The sequence below is a fragment of the Oryza sativa genome, chromosome 10 (genome assembly GCF_034140825.1).
Source record: "Oryza sativa Japonica Group chromosome 10, ASM3414082v1".
Taxonomy (NCBI): Eukaryota; Viridiplantae; Streptophyta; class Magnoliopsida; order Poales; family Poaceae; genus Oryza; species Oryza sativa.
Window position 1 is genome coordinate 968,181 of NC_089044.1, and position 6,938 is coordinate 975,118.

Below are 6,938 nucleotides of genomic sequence, written 5' to 3' on the forward strand. Positions count from 1 at the left end.
ATTCGTCCTTGCCGATATGCTGAATGGGTTTCTAGCATAGTTCCTGTTATTAAGAAAAACGGCAAGGTCAGGGTGTGCATTGATTTCCGATATTTGAATAAAGCTACCCCAAAGGACGAATATCCAATGCTAGTAGCCGATCAACTAGTTGATGCTGCTTCGGGACATAAGATTTTGAGTTTTATGGATGGAAACGCAGGATATAATCAGATCTTCATGGCTGAGGAAGATATTCATAAAACGACTTTTAGGTGTCCTGGTGCAATCGGTTTGTTTGAATGGGTTGTGATAACTTTTGTCTTAAAGAGTGCTGGAGCTACATATCAACGAGCTATGAATTACATTTACCATGATCTAATCGGCTGGTTGGTTGAAGTCTATATTGATGATGTGGTTGTTAAGTCTAAAGAAATAGAGGACCACATAGCCGATTTGAGAAAAGTTTTTGAGAGGACCAGGAAATATGGCTTGAAGATGAATCCGACAAAGTGTGCTTTTGGCGTATCGGCTGGCCAGTTCTTGGGATTTCTTGTTCATGAGAGAGGGATTGAAGTAACTCAGAGAAGTATCAATGCGATCAAGAAGATTAAACCTCCGGAGGACAAGACAGAATTGCAGGAGATGATCGGCAAAATTAATTTTGTTCGAAGGTTTATTTCTATTTTGTCTGGAAAGTTAGAACCTTTTACACCATTATTGAGATTGAAGGCCGATCAGCAATTTGCCTGGGGGGCAGAACAACAAAAAGCTTTGGATAATATTAAGGAATATTTAAGTTCCCCTCCTGTTTTGATTCCTCCACAGAAGGGAATACCTTTTCGGTTATATTTATCGGCCGGTGATAAGTCAATCAGCTCGGTCTTGATTCAGGAGCTCGAAAGAAAAGAGAGGGTTGTGTTCTATTTGAGCCGTCGGCTCTTGAATGCAGAGACTAGATACTCCCCTGTGGAGAAGTTATGCTTGTGTTTATATTTTTCATGTACGAGGTTAAGACATTATCTGTTGTCCAATGAATGTACTGTCATATGCAAGGCTGATGTTGTCAAATATATGTTATCGGCTCCTATTCTGAAAGGAAGGATTGGAAAGTGGATATTTTCATTGACTGAGTTTGATCTTCGGTATGAGTCACCAAAGGCGATCAAAGGACAAGCTATAGCCAATTTTATTGTTGACTATCGTGATGATTCTATCGGCTCGGTTGAGGTTGTGCCATGGACTTTGTTCTTCGATGGGTCAGTTTGTACTCATGGTTGTGGTATCGGCTTGGTTATAATCTCCCCTCGGGGGGCATGCTTTGAGTTTGCCTATACTATTAAACCTTATGCAACTAATAATCAAGCAGAGTACGAGGCAGTTCTCAAGGGGTTGCAGTTACTCAAGGAAGTCGAAGCCGATACTATTGAAATCATGGGGGATTCTTTGTTGGTCATCAGTCAATTGGCAGGAGAATATGAATGCAAGAATGATACGTTGATAGTTTATAATGAGAAGTGCCAAGAACTGATGAGGGAATTTCGGCTAGTAACTTTGAAGCATGTATCTCGAGAGCAGAATATTGAAGCTAATGATCTAGCCCAAGGCGCATCGGGATATAAGCTGATGATCAAACATGTTCAGATTGAAGTTGCTGTTATAACAGCCGATGATTGGAGATATTATGTCTATCAGTATTTACAGGATCCATCTCAATCGGCTTCTCGGAAGTTAAGATATAAAGCGTTGAAGTATATATTGTTGGACGACGAGCTTTATTATCGGACAATTGATGGGGTGTTGCTTAAATGTTTGAGTACCGATCAGGCAAAAGTTGCAATCGGTGAAGTTCATGAAGGGATATGTGGCACTCATCAATCGGCTCATAAAATGAAGTGGCTGCTTCGATGTGCTGGATATTTTTGGCCGACAATGCTGGAGGATTGTTTCAGATATTATAAGGGTTGTCAAGATTGTCAGAAATTTGGAGCGATCCAGAGAGCGCCGGCATCGGCTATGAATCCTATCATTAAACCATGGCCGTTTAGAGGTTGGGGAATTGATATGATCGGTATGATTAATCCACCATCGAGTAAAGGACATAAGTTTATATTGGTGGCAACCGATTATTTTACCAAGTGGGTAGAGGCTATTCCTTTGAAGAAAGTTGATTCTGGGGATGCTATACAGTTTGTTCAAGAGCATATAATCTATCGGGTTGGTATCCCTCAAACCATTACGACTGACCAAGGTTCAATTTTTGTGTCTGATGAGTTTATTCAGTTTGCCGATAGCATGGGAATCAAGTTGTTGAATTCTTCACCGTATTATGCACAAGCTAATGGGCAGGCCGAGGCATCTAACAAGAGTTTGATCAAGTTGATTAAGAGGAAGATTTCTGATTATCCTCGGCAATGGCATACTCGTTTAGCCGAAGCATTGTGGTCTTATCGGATGGCTTGTCATGGCTCGATACAGGTTCCTCCTTATAAACTTGTTTATAGACATAAAGCTATTTTGCCATGGGAAGTTAGAATCGGCTCTAGAAGAACGGAATTGCAAAATGATTTAACAGCCGATGAGTATTCCAACCTTATGGCCGATGAGAGGGAGGATCTGGTTCAATCACGGTTACGAGCCCTAGCAAAGGTTATCAAAGATAAGGAGCGAGTTACTCGGCATTATAACAAGAAAGTAGTGCCCAAAGATTTTTCGGAAGGTGAACTTATATGGAAGTTGATTTTGCCGATTGGGACTCGGGATAGCAAATTCGGCAAGTGGTCGCCGAATTGGGAAGGACCGTTCCAAATTCATAAGGTGGTATCTAAGGGGGCTTACATGTTGCAAGGACTCGATGGTGAAGTTTATGACAGAGCGCTAAATGGCAAATACTTGAAGAAATATTACCCAAGTGTTTGGGTTAACGCATGATCGGCTGGTGTTGCCGATGCATGATAGCCGATGTGTTTACATCGCCTTGAGATGGCCGATATGATTATATCGCCCTTAGTTCTTTTTATATTGTAATCGGTTATGCTTTGCCGATGTACAATGGCCGATATGGTTATATCGCCCTTAGTTGTTTTTCTATTATAATCGGTTGTGGTTTGCCGATGTACAATGGTCGATATAAATATGTCGCCCTTAGTTGTTTTTATAATTTTATCAATGCTTCTGACATTATAAAATTAGGGGGGCATATATATACAAATAATGGAAATTTTTGAGCAAATTTCGAAGTTGTATTAATCAGCAGCAAAGTAACTAAAGTACCTTAGCCAATTACATAGAAAGTCTATTACACAGAAGGTCATTGAGACAAGTATCGCTGGATAGCCGAAATAGCCCTTTGCCTAATTTGCTCTACTTCCTCAATAGCTTGGGCATCTTGAGCATCGGTTCCAGAGATGACTTTCAGAGACTTGGTCAAATCTGCAACATTCTTGATAGCCGATTTGAGTCTGGCTTTTTGATCTTCGATAGACTTCGGGAGATCGGCTAACTTTTTGTGCTCCATATCCAGCTCGGCGTTGCATTCTTGAAGTTGTGCCATGAGGTCAATCTTACGAGCTTCAAGCCAATCGATATTTGACTTGATCGGGCCCTTAGACAGCTGATCAAGCTTGGATTTCTCTACATGCACAAGCTGTCGATTGTGCTGGATTGTAGCTTCAATATCCTTGCACTCCCGGCGATCGGCTAATCTCTGTCTGGCCTTTTCCAGCTTGAATTGGTGTTGCTCAAGGTAGATGGCTAGAGTAAGGGCATCGGCTAGTTCATCCGGGAGTAGAGCTTGGATATCTGTGAACCTTGCCCGGATCGAGCCACAGTTGGTCACCAAATTGTCTAGTGATGCTTCTAGCCGATGAGAGATATCCTCAAGCGTTCTCTTTACATCATCAGACAGAGGAGCTATAGCTTTACTGGTGGTGTCTTCCTCTGTTTCATCGAGATAATTCTTGATATCAAATGAGAACAGATCGGCTAAGACCTGCAAGAGATAATATTGTGGATGGTTAAGGATCAAAACATGATTGGCCGATCTCAGATTTGTATCAACAAAAACTTACTGGAATAGCAGGGGCAGCTGGTTGTTCTTCCTCTTCGACGTTGTGGCTGTCTGCAGCCGATGGAGTACGGTTGCCTGATTCTAGCTGCACAGGAGGTGAAGGAGGACGAGGAGGCTGTAAAAAGGACAAATGTTAGACATAATCGGCCGGGATCAGTTAATGAGAGGATTGAGAATATCTTACTGGTGGAGCCGGTTTGAGAGTTGGTGCTACCGATTTCTTCTTCATAGCAGTTTTCTTCTTCTGTAACTATAAGATCAGTGAGCAGTTGGCTATAAGTAAAGTGATTGCAAAAGGAGCAGAGGAGAGCTGCTTACCCTTGAAAAATGAGTCGGAGCAGAAGGAGTTGGAGGAGTTTGCTTGGGCGAAGCCAATGGTGTTCTCTCTGTATCGCTCACTTCAGTTGCAGCCTGATCAATATCATCTTCAATGTCTTCTTCATCCAGAGCTTGTTCGATGGGTGGATCCAAGGCAGGCAGGTCATCAGCTGGCTTGGTTTTCTTTGATGTGGTTTTCATCTTGGGAGCCGGAGCTGATGTGTCCACAGCCGATGACCTGTTTTTTCTTTCCTTACCTGCATCGGCTGGTTCCCTGATTAGGCCTTGGAGGAGGGTTGAAGTAATGGGGGCGTGATAGCCGATGACAGGGGGAGATGGTCCACCTCCATTTGGAATTAGACCTGGAGCATATTCAATATCCTTGCTACTGTTGATTTGGTGAGGAGGAGAGGATTCTGTTGTTTGCAGGTCAAAAGAAAAGATTAGTCAAGGTTCAAATCAGCTACCAGTTGTTCGAGCAAGATTGATAAAGTAAAGATTTACCTGAGGGATAACATCAGGGAACAGATCTATTATGTTCATGGAAGCTGGTTGATGGAAGATATGTTGTTTCCATTCACCCCACCATCTGTCAAAGTTCCAGCTCCTGAGCCTTGCCAGCTCTATGTTCTCAATACTGCCCAAGGGGGGTCCTGGGATGTTGAGTAGCCGATCCATCATCAGAGTTGATGAAATTTCTCCTCGGCACTGGATTTTGTCAGCAAAGAATAAGCCGATTGGGAGTTGTCCCAATCCAAGTTGTCTAGCTGAGCTCATTGGGTGGTAAAATTCATAAGAAACTTGGATGTTTCTGCCCTAATGAATGCCAACAAGAAGGATGCATGGGCTGATTGCAGCCGTAAGAACTTCCCTGGATTTCTGGTATTTTTCATGATTGATATCTTCAAATCTGAAATCTGATGGAAGTTCAAGATCTGCTGAGTCCTCATAAGGAAACCAAACCCGGGCATCTTTCTGAAAGCCTTCATAAAAGCTGCAGAACCAATCCTTAAGCAGCTCAGCCGACAACTTTGCTCCAGCATCAGTTGGCGTATATGCATATTCTCCATATGACATGCATCTACGATGAGTGCGTTCTTCTCCATCATCTTCCACAATCGGCTCCAACCTTGGGAATTCAGCTTCTGTCACAGATGGTTGATTGACAACTTTCATAACTGCCAAGTTTAGCCAGGTTTGCAGCAACCACCATGGTCCACCTGCCCCAACTACTGAGCCGACGGCTATCTTGGCCGATGCATTGTTCAACATTTGATATAGATAGCCGAGGAGGATTTTGCCCAAGGGAAATTGTCAATCGTGATTCTAGGGCTTCGGCTACAAAGTGCCAATTGGTTGTGGGGCCACAGCTTGATCCACAAAAGAGGAATTTCTCCAGCCACATCAGCAAAAAGGCTACATGCTCTCGGGGAGTGACAAGCCCTTTACCCATATATGCTGCTACGTAACTAGACCAACCACCTATGCTTTTGGTCCTGAAATCAAATTGGTTCTTAGTGTTCAAGCTCATAGGATTGGCCGATGAAGTTACATCTAATCCGGTGATCATAGTGATGTCAATCAAAGTTGGGGTCATCGGCCCTTGGTTGAATAGGAAGGCGTTGATGGTGTTCCACCAGAAATAGGTGGCGGCAGCCATCAGGGATTCGTCCTTAGCGGAATTGGCTATGGTGAGGGAAAGTGATTGGTTGATCCCGATCTCATCCCAGTGAACTGCCTTACTAGCCGATACACGCTTGTACCATGTGGTCCAACTCTTCTCAGGGGTAGTTTTCTCAAGAGATGGCCAAGATTTGAAGGTATTCTTCCAGTGACCCAGATTAAGGTTGGCTAATCTAAAGGGGATTCTGTTGGTTTCACCAGTGATGAAATCAGTAGGGTCAAGGTTGCCGATTGGACCAAGAAAGTAGTGGTTCTCGTGCGACAGACTCGGAATCGCAACCAGATTGGACATATGCTACAGTTACAGATGGGGATAGAGAGGAAGAAAACAAGATGAGGTGAGAGAAAATCAATCTGCTACAAAAGAAAGGGATCTAGCCGATGGGTACTTACCTCTACGTACTCGGCCGATGGCGCGGTGGATGGATCGGCGGAAGTCGACATTGCCGGGGGCGGAGATCTAACCGGGGACGGAATCGCCTTGAAATCGCTGGTGCACCGAGGGGATCGCTGGAGAGAGAGAGAAAACGTGGCTTGCTTCAGTGGTGAAAACGGAGGAAACGGTGTGAAGTTTCTCGGGGGTGGCGGTTAGTATTTAAAGGGCTAGAGTAACGGTCAGAAAACGGCAAGTGCGATATTCACTCGGAGTCGATATATGGCAAATCCGAAACATTATCAAATATTCCGGACTTGGGGGGCATGTGTTAAGAACCAGATTTGGTAATATCAGCATCGGAAAAGAAGATTAGATCGAAGTGGAATCGAAGACGAAGAACGTTGCGGAAACAGAGCGAGAATCGGCTGCAATCCGAATCGGCAACGGTCAGGATCGGCAGAGTTCGAGTCAGACAGGGCTAGCCGATACAGCCGATTCCAAGAATACGATTTGGTG

At 43.8% G+C, this 6,938-nt stretch overlaps 1 pseudogene; it reads right to left on the minus strand.

The window, feature by feature from the left end:
- Window positions 1-3,286: 3,286 nt before the first annotated feature.
- Window positions 3,287-6,490, minus strand: LOC136353691 (uncharacterized; annotated as a pseudogene).
- Between the last annotated feature and the right edge of the window lie 448 nt (window positions 6,491-6,938).